This window comes from Ictidomys tridecemlineatus, chromosome 12 (genome assembly GCF_052094955.1).
Source record: "Ictidomys tridecemlineatus isolate mIctTri1 chromosome 12, mIctTri1.hap1, whole genome shotgun sequence".
Lineage (NCBI taxonomy): Eukaryota > Metazoa > Chordata > Mammalia > Rodentia > Sciuridae > Ictidomys > Ictidomys tridecemlineatus.
The window spans coordinates 102,161,400-102,176,810 of record NC_135488.1 but is presented as its reverse complement, the minus strand read 5'-3'; positions in this window follow the sequence as shown (position 1 = coordinate 102,176,810).

Sequence of the window (15,411 nt, the reverse complement as noted above, 5' to 3'; positions counted from 1 at the left end):
CTTCAATCTCACCAAAACCTTCCCGTGCAATGGAGAGCAAATCCCTTCAAAGCTTCCCCAGAGACAGCTGTCCTTGGTGCCAGGGGTGGGGTGGGTCTGAGCCTTTGGCAGCCCCCCCCTGCCCCCCCCCCCCCGCAGGGGAGAAGCTCCCAGATTGGGTCCAATTCACCTGAGAAGGCCAGTTGAATTTCCTGGTCACATTTTTTTAAATGGATCAATTGTGTTTCTTTTATGTCCCCTTTATATTACAAGTCAGTCTTTTTATTGATTTTTCTCCTACTCATTATGGGCATAAGAAGCCTATATTGCCAGGTGAGATGGTGCACACCTGGAATCCCAGCCACTCTGGAGGCTGAGGCAGGAGGATCACAAGTTCGGGACCAACTTCAGCAACTTAGTGAGACCCTGTCTCAAAAATAAAAAATACAAAGACCTGGGTATGTGGCTCAGTGGCAAATCATCCTGGGTTCAATTCACAGTATCAAAAAAAAATTATACTTTTTATCTTGATCATTTCAAGGTAGTAAGAAATATCTTACTATTTAATTTATTTGCTCTTAAGAGGAAATTTTTGCTGCTGAAGGGAATGTCAAATGAGCCCACTTTGGCAAACAGTTTGGCAATTACTCAAAAAGTTAAACATAGCCGGGCACGGTGGCACATGTCTATAATCCCAGAGACTCTGGAGGCTGAGGCAAGAGGATTGAAAGTTCAAGGCCAGCTTGGGCAACTGAGAGAGCTCCTGTCTGAAAATAAAAAATGGCTAGGGATGTAACTCAGTGGTAAAGCACCCCTGGGTTCAACCCCTAGTGACACACACACACACACACACACACACACAAATCATTTGTGACCTAGCAATTCCACTCCTAATTTATGCACAAAATTTTTTATATACAAATTTTATAAGAGTTTATTCTCATTGATTATTATTATTTGTAGCAGCATTATTTATGAATAATAACCAAAACATGAAAATAACCTAATGTCCATTCATGATGAAAAAAATAAGTAAAATGTGGTACAGCTATACAGTGGAATGTTAAGCAATAATAAAAAGAAATCAGGTATAGACACAAGCTACGACACAGATGAATATTAAAAGCAAGACTGGAAGAAACTAGACAAAATTTTCAAACACACAAACTTAGGAGGGAATCATACAGATAACCCCGGTGTGCCAGCAACCATCTCTTGACCTTTTGCTATCTATATATATTTTTTTGAGTTATGGGTGGACACAATACCTTTATTTTATTTATTTTTATGTGGTGCCAGGGGTGGGGTGGGTCTGAGCCTTGTCTGGGCCAGACTGAGGAGTCATCTGACCCATAAATGACATTGTGTCTCTGTAAGTGGAAGGTGCACTAAGATTCCTCCGAAACATTCATTTATTCATTCAAAAAATATTTACAAATCTCTGTGCAGGTGCTGGGCAGAGGAGGGCAATATCCCCTTGGCTGAGAGCTTGAGGACGGATGAAAGGGGGACTCATGGAGGAGATGTCCAGGCAGCAGACGATACCACGGCAACACAGACCAGCCTAGAGGAAGAGTGGTCAGGGGAAGGAGTCAGAGCTGGGTGTCCTGTGAAAGTAGGGCCAGCAGGGTTGGCCCATGGATGGATGAGTGTGAAGGAAGGGAAGAAAGAGTCCAAGACCCATCCAAGTTTTTAGCCTGAGTTCCCGGATGGAAGATGAGGAAGCCTAAGACAGGAGTGTGAGTTTGGAAGTCATCCATGCATAGGTGATATGGGAGGCTAGGGCTGGCATTCAGTGACGTCTTAAGAAAACTCCTCAAAGGTTTTCTTTAAATGACAAGCTGATTCTAAGGGGCATCCAGAAGGATAAATAACATTAAAAATTTTTAAAAAAGAGAATATTTTGAAAAAGAGAAGTGTTATCTCACTACCATCAGGCTCCCTCTTGAGGGCTCCGGCCGGGTGTAGCCCTGGCCCAGCAGCCATGGTGAGAACAGGAGGCCACTGCTCCAGGTTCCACAGACACCGGTTCCCAGCTCACACGCCTACACAGCTCCCTGCTGTCACTTTGGTCTTGTCCTTCTCCAAGTCCGTATTTTCTTGTCAGCTTGGCAATGTGTTTTTATTAAATGTTTATGATATAATTTATAAGGCTTTTTCTCAGACATGTTCATTGGAAAGGGTCTTCAGCGGCCTCGTTTGCCACAAGAATGGACATAGAAGTTTCACACTGAGTCCTCTGGCCAGAATTCACATTCCTTTTTTTCAAATATATTTATTGGGTTTTGTTCGTGTGTATGTTTGTTTTGGTCGTGGGCATTAAACTCAGAAGCACCCTACTGAGCTACATCCCAGCCCTTTTTTTTTTTTTTTTTTTTCCGTTTTGATACAGGGTCTTGCAAAGTTGCTGTCCTCAAAGTTATGATTCTCCTGCCTTAGCCTCCCAAGTCACTGCAATTGCAGGGTGCACTGCTGCACCTTGCTTATTTATTTTTTTTTTAATTTTTCAGATGTTATATCTGAACTCTTATTTTTTAGTCTCTGATACCTCTGAACTGTGTTTTAAAACTATTAGATTACAACATATTTGGAGAACTCGATGATTCCAACAACACAGGCAAGGGCAGGTCCTTGTAAACACAGAGATATCTATTCTCAAGGAATCCTTCTGACTCACCTGAGCCCATTCACCAGAGTGGCTGCTCTGACACTTTCCATCACTGCTGTGTCCATCCAAGGTGGTGTCTGAGGGGGCTTCTGTGCAGAGAAGGAAGTACTTATTGGGGTGTTGGTCAGTATTTAGAGAATTAGAAACTAGGTTGTATTGTTTTGTTTTGTTTTTTTTAAAACAAAAACTTTAGACATAACCTAAAAATCTTAAATTTACTTGTAAATCAAATAATCATTCGTTTTTTACTTAATCTTGAATGGAGACTCAATTAGCTTGTGAATGTGGTAAATTAAATCTCCTAAACTTTGAGCTCCATCTGTGCTGATTCAATTCCCTTAGATACTTCAAACCATGTTTACAAATGGAATATATCTGATTATGCTAAACACTTCAAACTTCAAACCTATATAGCAAGCCAAATTCTAGTAAGCTCTATAGCAACTCTAAAAAGCTAGTGAATCCATCTTGTGTATTTGTTTATATATTTGCTAATTCTGAGGATAGAACCAGGGGTCTTGCACATGGTAGGCAAGTGCTCTACCACCGAGCTATTCCTCAGTCCTCATGATTTTTTAAAAATATATTTAGTTATAAATGGACACAATACTTTTGTTTATTTATTTTTAAGTGGTGCTGAGGATCGAACCCAGTGCCTCCCATGTGCTAGGCAAGCACTCTCCCATTGAACTACAGTCCCAGCCTTCATAATGTATTAAATTAGTTCTCCTTAAGGGTTTAAATGATCTTTTTTTGACATCACAGTATACAAAAAGCAACACACATAGCTAATTTGGTAGAGTGCTTGCCTAGCATGCACAAGGCCTCGGGTTCAATTCCCAGCACCACCACCAAAAAAAAAAAAAAAAGAAAAAAAATACCAACATAATAATGAAAAATGTGTTAAGACACCTGTATAAATAAAACGTTCAAAATGTATCAATACCATATGTTCCAGTTTTCTATGGCTGCACAACAACGAACCACCCATATGTAGTGACTTAAAACAGTAACCAACAAGTATGCTCCTGAATTTCTAGAGATCAGAAATTTAGACAGAACACACCGGGGATGGTCTATCTTCATTTCACAATATCAAGGGCCTCAGCTACGAGTACTGCACTGCAATGACTATGATATGAGGACTGGAATAATCCCCAAACTGTTTTGCTCATGTCTGGTGCCCGGGCTGGGTGGTCTGAGGACCAGGTCCAGCTGGGTCTGTTGGTTGAGCCCCCACACAGGGCTGTCAGATGCCTTCAACCCTTATACCATGGCAGCCTCAGGGAACCTGACTTACGACCCAGGAGCTCCTGGCTCCAAGAGCACACGCTCCAGCTAGCTAGGTAGAAACTGCTTGGCTCTTTAACGACCTGCCCTTGAAGGCACATTGCCTCTGCCACACTTAATTGGTCAAGCAGTCATAAGCCCTCCGAGATCCAGAGGGAACACAGAATCCTAAATAAGAAGAGCATCAAAGTTCACAGCCATGTTTGAAACCCATCCTGTCCTCAGTCCAAATCATTGCTTCAGTTTGAAGAAATATTACCTGCACATTCATCTACCTGATCAGATCTCAGATCCATTTCAGGAACTGAGGCTATGGATTGTTCATCAGGATCCGGGAAGAGTCTGCCCAAGGCATGAAACCTCTTTGATAAGGACACAGAACTTTCCAGAAACATGCTTTTTCTTATGATCCAAGGCTTCATGTTTTCCTCATGCATCCTTCAAGATTCTCCCTTGCCCACTTTCCTCCCTCACTATTCCTGTAATGTGTGACATATTCAATAGATTTTTTTTTCCCCCTGCTGGGGATGGAACCCAGGGCCTCCCGTATGCTTGGCAAGTGCTCTGCCACTAAGCCACATCCCCAGCCCCTCAACTTTTACTATGAAATTTCACCCAACTCTTTTATCAGTTGATGTGTCCAAATCGGACTTAGCACACCACATCCTGTTTGCAATCTGTCTCATTCATTCTTTTCCTCAATGAGGTTCTGCCCTCTTCGTGGTTCTCTTCCTGTGTTCGTCTTTGGCCACTCTGTTCTCTCTAGAGTTGTGCCTTTTCATAGACGTCATACAGTTGGCCGGCAACGTAGCCTTCACAGACGGGCTTCCTTAGCAATATGAGTTTCAAGTTTCCTTCGTATCTATTCATGGCTTGATAGCTCCTTTATTTTTATCATTGTACAGCACTCCATTTTCTGGATGTGCTTAGCCAGATTACCCATTCGCCTACTGAAGTACTTCTCCACTGTGTCCAAGTTTGGGCGACAGTGAATAAAGCTGCTATTTCAGTTCATTCCAGTACAGTCATGCACCCCATAATGACAGGGACACGCTCTGAGAGATGCATCCTTGGCTGAGTTCATCATTGCGCAAACATCAGGTACTCACATAAATTAAGGCAGCTCTGACATCACTAGGCCTATAATCTTAGGGGGCCACTGTCGTAGACGCCACGGAAGCAACATGCGGCAGCCCTTGACTATAAATAACCTAGGATAGTGAATGCCGGATCTGTACTGGTGTTTTTAAAAAGAATGGATTCTTCTGGGCACAGAGGCATTCACCTGTAATCCCAGTGGCTGGGGGTAGGGTGGGGGGCTGAAATAGGAGAATCATGAGTTCAAAGTCAGATTCAGCAATGGTGAGGGGTTTAGCAACCCAGTGAGACCCTGTCTCTAAATAAAATACAAAATATGGCTGGGGATGTGTGGCTCAGTGGTCAAGTGCCCCTGAGTTCAATCCCTGGTAGCCCCCCACACACAAAAAAAGAAAAGATCTGAGGATGTAGCTCAGTGTTAGAGCACCCCTGGGTTTCATAATTAGTTCCCAAAAAAATTAGTTTGCTTAATTTGATGAATTAGAACAATTAAAAAACATTTTTTTAAAAGTTTGCTTAATTTATTTGAACATCTTTCCTCTGAAAGCTCTTTATCTGACACTGACCTTGAGGTCGCATCCGCTGCTGGTCTGCCCTCTCCCCAGAAGCTTTCTCCAAATTAGGTGCAGAGGGAAGGTCCTGGCCTGTTCATGGTCAGAGAACAGGGGTGTGGATGGTCCCCTAGTGAGGGGAGAGGTGATGTGATAATATCTACACCTCGAGAAAAGTGCAGAGGAGCTGCGAAAAAGCTGACTAGAACAGCCAGCCCGTACGACTATGGCACATTGCGTGTTACTATTATGTACAGTTATAATGCACCGATAAAATTAATTTCTTGAATTTTTTTTTCTAAAGTAAAGTGGAGAGAGCCAGAAAACATGATCCCTGGAGGATTCTCCCACAATCCCGCAGGGCAGCCCAGGAAGCAGCCTGGCCTGGTCATGTCCTTTAGTCACTTGATTAACTTCACAAGAACCCTGAGGACCAGGCCAAGTGCAGCTGACAGCTTTAGAGAAGCCTGAACCCGGTTTCAGGGGGCCACATTCATGGAGTCTGCTCTCACCAGCTGCCCCGCGGTTGGCCTGAATGCAGAGAGAGTGCAAAGGGTGGGAGAAATATTTGTGAATCATATATCTGGTAAGAGTCTAGTTTAATCTGGAGAATATACAACTCAAGGATAAAAAGACAAACAACACCCTGGACGGGCACAGTGGCACACACCTATAATCCCAGAAGCTCAGAAGGCTGAGGCAGAAGGATCTCAAGTTCAAAGCCAGTCTCAGCAACTTAGTGAGGCCCTAAGCAATTCAGCAAGAACTTTCTCTAATAAAATAAAAAATGGATTAGAGAGCCTACTAATTGGAAACAAATTCTTACCACATACATGTCAGATAGAGCACTAATCTCTAGAATATATAAAGAACTCAAAAATTTTAACACCAAAAACTCTTAACACCAAAAAAAAACAAATAACCCAGAAGAAGATATACAATCTATCAACAAACATATGAAAAAATGTTCAACATCTCTAGCAATTAGAGAAATGCGAATCAAAACTACTGTAAGATTTCATCTCACTTCAGTCAGAATGGCAGCTATTAAGAATACAAACAACAATAAGTGTTGATGAGGATGTGGGGAAAAGGCACACTCATACATTGCTGGTGGGATTGCAAATTGGTGCAGCCAATATGGAAAGCAGTGTGGAGATTCCTTGGAAAACTGGGAATGGAACCACCTTTTGACCCAGCTATCCCACTCCTCAGTCTATACCCAAAGGACTTAAAATCAGCATACTACAGGGACACAGCCACATCCATGTTTATAGAAGCACGATTCACAATAGCTAAATTGTGGAACCAACCTAGATGCCTTTCAGTAGATTAATGGATAAAGAAAATGTGGTATTAAAAGAGAATAAAATCATGGCATTTGCAGGTAAATAGATGGAGTTGGAGAATATAATGCTAAGTGAAGTTAGCCAATCCCAAATAACCAAAATGCTGAATGATTTCTCTGATTTAAGGATGCTGATTCATAATATGATGTGGGAGATGGGGATGGGAGGATTAAGTGAACTCTAGATAGGGCAAAGGGGGAAAGAGGAGGGAGGGGAAGGGAGGGGAGATAAGGGTCGAAAAGACAGTAGAATGCAGTGGTCATCATTACCCTAAGTACATGTATAAAGACAGGATGTGACTCTACTTTGTGTACAACCAGAGATACAAAAAATTGTGCTCTATGTGTGTAATATAAATTGTAATGCATTCTGTTATCATATATAACAAATTAAAATTTAAAAAAAAATTTTAAAAACCAAATAACCTGATTAAAACATAGGCAAAGGCTCTGCACAGACATTTCTCCAAAGAAGATGGAAAACTGATCAACAGGCACAAGAGATGTTCCACATCATTAGGCGAATGCAAATCAGAACCACCATGAGATCCCACTTCACCCTCACTGGATGAGGAGATTTAAATAATAACAAACAACAAAAAACAGAAGACATCAAGAGCTGGTAAGGATGTGGGAAAATTGAAAGCCTCATATCCTGCTGGTGGAAATGTTAAACGGCACTGTGGAAAACGGTTCGGCAGTCCTTAAACATTTAAACATACTCTTATCACATGACATGGTCATTCTATTCCTAGGCATTTATCCAAGAGAAATCAAAGCCCTGTGTCCACAAAAGCCTTTTACAGGACTTTTTCATAGAGATTTATTCTTAATAGTCATGAACCGGAAACACATTCAGTGTCCATCAAACCTGGCGTGATGGTGCATGCCTGTAATCCCAGTGGCTCAGGAGGCTAAGGCAGGAAGATGACAAGTTCGAGGCCAGCCTCAGCAATTTAGCAAGGCCCCAACTTAGTGAGATGTGTCTCAAAATAAAAAATAAAAAGAAAGAGGGGCTGGGGCTGGGCACGGTGGTGCATGCCTATAATCCCAGAGGCTCTGGAAACTGAGGCGGGAGAATCACATGTTCAAAGCCAGCCTCAGCAATGGAGAGGCGCTAAGCAAGTCAGAGAGAACTTGTCTCTTAATAACATACGAAATAGGTTAAGTACCCCTGAATTCAGAGGTTAAGTACCCCTGAATTCAATCCCTGGTACCAAAAAAAGGGGGTGCTAGGGTTGTAGCTCAGTGGTAGAGTGCTTGCCTTGCATGTCTGAGGCCCTGGGTTCGATCCTCAGCACCACATAAAAATAAATAAGTAAAATAAAGGTATTGTAAAAAAATAAAATAAAAAAATAAATAAAGGTATTGTGCCTGTCTACAACTAAAAAAACAAAAAATGAAAAAAAAAAAAAAAAGGGCTGCGGATATGGCTCAGTGGTTAAGTGCCTTGGGTTCAATCCCAAGCACCAAAACACTCTACTGATACACGCAACAGCATGGATGAACCCCCAAACCATGGTAAAGGTTAGAGCACTTGCCTGGCATGTGCAAGGCCCTGGGTCAATGCCCAGCGCTATACTGAGTGCAGGGGGTGAGAAGGGACCAGCCTGTAGGTTCATTTACAGAAGCCCTAGGAGAGGCGAATTCCACCACAGCCAGGGCCATGGGGTGGGCAGCTGTCCCCGGGAATGGAGAGGGGACTGGCTGGGAAGGGCCTGGCTCCTGCCAGGCTGCCCTCCAGAGCCCGCGGCTCCTCCTGGGAGAGCAGCTTTGCCCACCGTCTGGCCCCCAGCCCCACCCAGACTCCAGTCTGTGGTGACCAGGCCCTGGAAGGTTGTGGTCTGGCCTCCGTCCCCAAGACGGTCATGGAGAGGAAGCCGGTCGCCAGGGGCTCTGCCTTTTCAGCTGAAGCCGGGGGAGAGGCTGGGAGCCGGGCCCCCTGTTGCCCTGGCAAAGCGCAGGGAGGCCGGCACGGAGCCACACAAAGGGCAGTCACATCTCCATCTCGCTCTGCTTTTAAAAGGCTTGAGGGTCTGAGAGGGGACGTGGGTGGCGGTCCCGGGCTGATGGAGCTGTGGGCCTGGCTCGGGAGGGGCCAGGCTTTCAGGGCAGCACCGGGCAGCCGGGCAGGAGGGCCATTTGCCATTGTGCTGTGGCCTTCAGCCCGCCGCACTCCGGTGAAGTGGATGCAAACAAAGGCCCCGGAGCCCAGAGACCGAGGCCCTGCGGATGTTTTAGCCTCTGAGGACGAGCAGCCGGGTAATGGGATGGAGAGGGCATGGGGGTGGAGAAGCCAGGAGGGAGCTGGGCCACCTTCCAAAAGTTCTCGGGGGACCTGGGCTCTCTCCTCCACAACTGACCCTCCTCCTTGCCCACTCAGCTTACCTGGACTCCCCCCGCCATCTGAAACGACAGAGTCCAGGTGCCAAGGCTCACCGTGGTGGGCAAGGCGTGCCCTCCATATCCAGAGAAGGGCAAGGACACACGTGGCCCCTGAATCCTGAGACAAGCCTGAGTATGAAGCAGGGATTCTCTTACCCAGCACCCCCAGAATGATGGATGAGGGGGTGCTGCCAACATGGGCACCCAAAGCCCTCCCTAGACTGAATTAGGTCCCTCTGCTGGGAGGCAAAGGGCAATGCTGTGTGCCAAGAGCCAGCTTGAAAGCAGTCTCTGTTCCCTAACAAGTCAGATGTCTGCGTGCTAGGGAGGCCAGAGTACCAGCATGCACCAAGAAGCACACCAGAGGCAAAGAGCAGAGCCAGGCGCACCCACCACCCGGGCAATGCTTCAGGAGTTCCGGCCACGCAAGACGCAAAGGAAGCCAGGTGCAGTGGCCCACGCCTGTAATCCCAGCTCCTGGGGAGGCTGAGGCAGGAAGACACAAGTTCAAGGCCATATAGGGAGATCTTGTCTCAAAATAAAATTTAGAAAGCGCTGGAGTGTAGCTCGGTGGTAGAGTACCTGCTGAGCACGCACAGAAGCCTGGGTTCAGTCCCCAGCACCAGAAAGAAAGAAACCAACAAGACACAACAGGAAATAAGTCGACACCTAGATGATCATTTTCCACCGTTCACATCCCAGAGTGGGGAGTATGCCAGGGCCCAGGACCAGGGGAGAGACAAATGGACAATGGTCTCCATGGTCTTGTCTGTAGCTCAGGGAATTTAAATGGAATCGGCTTGGCCGGGAGCAATCTGGATTTATACATCCACACCTTCAAGGTATGCGCCCATCACTCCAGGTGGCCCTTTCCAACACTTGGTATTAAGAAAGCACTGGAAAAGGTGCTTCAGGACGAATTTAGAAGGCTGTTTGCATTTGTGATGGGAAAAATAGAAACATAAATATCCACCACCAGGAGACTGGTGTAACCAATCCCAGTGCTCCCTTCTGTGACTGGGAGCCCCATGATCACAGAGTGTGTCTGGTCAGCTGGTAGTGTGAGTGGCAGCTGAAAGGCATTTCTTCAAAGAAGGAAGGAAGGACGAGTGGACAGAGGGGAAAGCACTGTTAAGCAGCACTGTTAGAGAAGGTGCAGAGCCAGGCAAGGGAGGCACACCTGTAATCCCAGGGGCTCAGGAGGCTGAGGCAGGAGGATTGAGAGTTCAAAGCCAGCCTCAGCAAAAGCAAGCAAGGTACTAAGCAACTCAGCAAGATCCTGTCTCTAAATAACAAATAAAAAGGGCTTGGGTTCAGTGGTTAAGCACCCCTGGGATCATTCCTGGTACAGAGAAGGTGCGGCGGAGAGAGGGAGAGAACAGTACTGAGCTCTTGTACTAATGAATGGCTTTGCCTGCAACAGTGTGGTGGTCAGTAGAAAATACGAGTCACGCCATGGAATTGTATAAGCATTGGTGTGAGCCTGGAAGAGTTTACCTGAAAATCAAACTCACAGGGTTTGGAAAGCACACACTGAGATAAGCACTGACCAGTGCTTCCTGCTAGAATGAGTGAGATTGTGGAGTCTCTTCTGTTCATTCTTTCTGCCGATATTTTCTGACTTTTCTATGACAAGCATATTTTGATCTTGTATAAAAAACAAAGTAATTTTTTAAAGAACAATGAAATGTGAAGGTAAATTCCTGGAATCCTTGAACATAATGCAATCAATATGAAGCCACTAAGTTTGGGGGCATTGGCAGCAACAGTAACCAAAACCGTGATGATCCAGAAGCATCCAGCCTTGGTTCTGGCAGTTTCTAAATGCTGAGTGCTGGTCCATTACAGAGATATTTACAGATTGTCCAACTGACCAGTAACTAGTGGTCATATATGTTTTTTGTTCTTCATTTATTCCAGAAACAAGTGTTGAGGACCCACCAGGTGCCAGGAATGGAGCAGGTGCCAAGTGCCAGGTGCCAGGGATGCTCTGAGAAACAGCAGGCTTTGTCTAAAAGTTCTGGTTCCAGTGAAGGAAAGAGATATTTAAGAAAGTAAACAGCCAAACAAATACATAATTACAAATTGCAATAAGTATCATGGTGGGGGGAGATCCTAAGAATCTCTAATATGGTGCAACATTGGAAAATTATCCAAATTATGATAATAATAATAATAACCATGGCAGAGAATGAAACAAGCAATTAGAAGCTCTAGGAAGAGAAAATGGCTGAGAAGGGAAGGAAATACAGAGGACAAGTACATCTTTGCACTGAACAATATTTACACAGCCCCGAGGATTTAACTGAATGTAAAATACCAGCCTGGGAATGACAGAGAGAGGGAAGAAGGATCAGAGAAAGTCAGTCAATGTCTAAAATGGATAAATCAAAACTGGCGGCCTTGGCACGTTATTTAGTAACACTGAGTTCAACAAAAAGAAGAAAGGATGATGGGCTGGGGATGTGGCTCAAGCGGTAGCGCGCTCGCCTGACATGCGTGCAACCCGGGTTCGATCCTCAGCACCACATACCAACAAAGATGTTGTGTCCGCCAAGAACTAAAAAATAAATATTAAAAATTCTCTCTCTCTCTCACTCTCTCTTTAAAAAAAAAAAAAGAAGAAGAAAGGATGAAATCACTCACCTCCCAGGAAGAGGACTGAGGAGGGGAAAGAGACCATCAGCAGAACTGGTGCTTTTCATCCATTCCACCCGTATTTCCTGAGCTGTTCTGTTGCCAGGCTCTATCCTAGGCACTAGGGACAGAGAAGTAAAAGAGCCAAAAAGTGGAGTTTATATTCTAGAAGGGGAGGAAATAAATAAGTAAAATCCACACTATGTTACAGAGTGGTAAGTCAATGGGAAAACAAATTAAAGAGAGAGAGAGAGAGAGAGAGAGAGAGAGAGAGAAGGATAATGTCATTTTAGATAGCTGGACCAGAGATGGCATCACTGAGCAAGTGACATTTGAGTAAAGACATGAAAAAGGAGAGAGTCGTGTATGTATCTGGGACAAGAGCATTCCAAGCAGAGGAAACAGGAAGTGCAAAGGCCCCAAGGTAGGGGTGACCCCAGTGGATGGAGGAACAGCGAGATTTGCGTGGCTGTCAAGGGAGAGAGGTAGGAGATGAAGCTGGGGAAGCTTGGATAAGAGATCCATAATATCGTCTTGATTTATATTTAAGAAATAAGTCTGTTTCCAGGCACCATGGCTCATGCCTGTAATCTCAGCAACTCGGAAGGATGAGGCAGGAGGATCACAGGTTCAAAGCCAGCCTCAGCAACTTAGAAAGACCCTAAGCAACTTAGGAAGACTCTGTCTCAAAATAAAAAATAAAAAGAGCTGGAGATGTGGCTCAGGGACAAGGCATCCCTGGGTTCACTTCAAAAAAAGTTATATTATTGATCTTGATCATTTCAAGATAGTAAACAATATCTTACTACTTAATTTATGTGCTCTTAAAAGGAAATATTGCTACTGACTGGAATGTAAAATGATATCATTTTGGCAAACAGTTTGGCAATTCTTCAAAAAGTTAAACGGCATATGTCTATAATCCAGAGACTCGGGAGGCTGAGGCAAGAGAACTGTAAGTTTGAGGCCAGCCTGGGTGACTTAGATTCTGTCTCAAAATAAAAAATAAAAAGGGCTGGGGCTGTAGCTCAGTGGTCAAGTACCCCTGGGTTCAATCCCTAGTATTAAAAAAAGAAAGAAAAGAGATAACTCCACTGTGGAGCAGATGGGAAGAAGTCAGCTCAGGAGTGAGCACCCGACAGGAGGCTAAGCTAGACCCAGTGAGTCGTTTTGACAATGGAGAAAAGCTCCCATAGATCCCAGGTTCACTTAGGAAGCAGAAGAGAGAGCACCTGCTGCTAGGTGCAGAGAGGTCGGGAGTGTAGGTTTGAGGAATGGCCCCAGGTTTCTAGCTTGAACCTTCATGTGCTGATTCCCCAGATGGAAAAGTGTTCAGCTCTTGACCCGTGTGAGTCTTCTGGAACCTCTTGAGAAGCTGGAACTTCATGCACGACTGAGGAGCATGCAGAACAGTGGGGCTGCTGGCGTGAACAGCTTGGCAATTCCTCAAAAAGTGAGTTACCATAGGAGCCATCAATTATCCTCCCAAGGAGCAACCAAGAGGACTGAGAATACGTTCACAGGAAAACGTGTACTTGGATGTTCATAGCAAGGCTATTCATCGTAGCCAAAGAGCAGGAACAACTTGAATGAATGCAAAAAATACGGTATGCAATTAAATTTTATTCAGATGCAAAAAGAATGAAATACTGATACATCCTACAACATAAATGAACTACAAGTCTATTCCCTAAATGAAAGAACAGACCCAGGCCAGGCATGGTGGCACATACCTGTAATTCCAGCCACTTGGGAAGCTGAGATAAGAAGATGGCGAGTTCAAATCCAGCCTCAGCAACTTAGCGAGGCACTTGCAACTCAGTGAGAATCTGTCTCTGAATAAAAAAAATTAAAAAAAAAAAAAGGCTGGGGATGTGGCTCAGTGGTTAAGCACCCCTGAGTTCAATTCGCAGTACCAAAAAACTAAAACAAAACAAAAAAAACAGACTCAAAGGCTACACAGTGTATGATTTCATTTATAGGAAATGTCGGGAATAAGCAAATCCTAAAACAAAAAGCAGACTAGTGCTGGGCATGGTGGCTCATGTCTGTAATCCCAGCAGCTCAGGAGGCTGAGGCAGGAGGATCACACATTCAAAGCCTGCCTCAGCAACTTAGTGAGGCCCTAAGCAACTCAGCAAGACACTGTCTGTAAATATTAAAAAGGGCTGGGGATGTGGCTCAGTGCTTAGGCAGCCCCAAGTTCAATCCCCAGTACCAAATAAAAAAATAAATAAAGCAGACTAGTGCCATGGGCTAGGGACAAGGGAAATGAATGACCACTTTTTTTTTGTTCTGGGGTTATATAACGGTAATGTTTGCACAACCATGTGAATGAACTAAAAACCACTGAAATATACACTTCAAAATCTTGACAGGCGAAGTTTTTGATAGATGAATTCTATCTCAATAAATTTTAAAAAAAGGTGGTTGGCCATTTGAAACTGGAGGCACTGGGAACTTGACCGTGGAGAGTCAGCATAGAGATGGCACTGACAACCCTGAGAAGGGAGAGTCCCACGCAGACAGCCCGCACAGCGAGAAAATCAGCAGAATCCCAAAGACTCTCAGGTTTAGAGCCTGGTGGCAGAAGAGGGTCACCTGTGGAGGTGGAAGAGGAGAGATCAGGAAGAACCGGAATTTGGAAGGGTGTCACCACGGGCCACAGGAGTCCCTGCCGACAGTGCTATTTCCAACATGAATCTCCCTGCACGGCTAGGGGACGTGGCCTCGAGGTGGAACTTCTGGGTCAGAGGGCAGGGGACTGTAATTCTGATAGATGCTGCGTGTCCCCCCCACCCCCGCTCACACCCCGTGAAAGTTCATCACAGACAAGATCCACCTCTGCCCTGGGTTGTAAGTGGGAGGACCTGGAAACTGCCACGTGGAGGAAAACCAGAGCTGGCCCAGGGTCCTGGGCCAACGGGGCAGGGTGCGGGTTACTGGGCGTGACCTGGCTGAGCTGATGGACACAGCACATTCTACCAGAGCAGAGCCCCGGGGGGAGGCCATCCATGTCGTAGGAGCAGGCAGGTCCACGAGAGACCCTGGACGACAGCAGGAGAGAAACAGTGGCGAGCAGAGGAAGGAAGAGCTCTCCTTCTAGAACCCAGGTGGCCACGAAGCTGCTGTGTGACCTTGGGTGAGTCCCTTCACCTGCCTGGTTCAGGCGTCTCCTGAACTCAGGGTCTGGCCAGGCATTTCTCTCCTGCCCCCTCTGCTTTATAGCCCTGTGGTCCCCGGATAAGGAATCAAGTCTTTTTTAAATCGCAGCCACCGAAATCGAGACCCCTTTCCTGTGGGGGTTTCTCCATTCCCTGGAAGGAGCCGGGAGGTTGGGATTCCGAGACAGCTTTGACCAAAGCAGATCAGTTCAATTCAGTACGCATTTTCTGAGTGTCCTGGGTGCTAAGCCACCACCATCCTCTCTCCCTACCACCACCTTGTACCTCTGT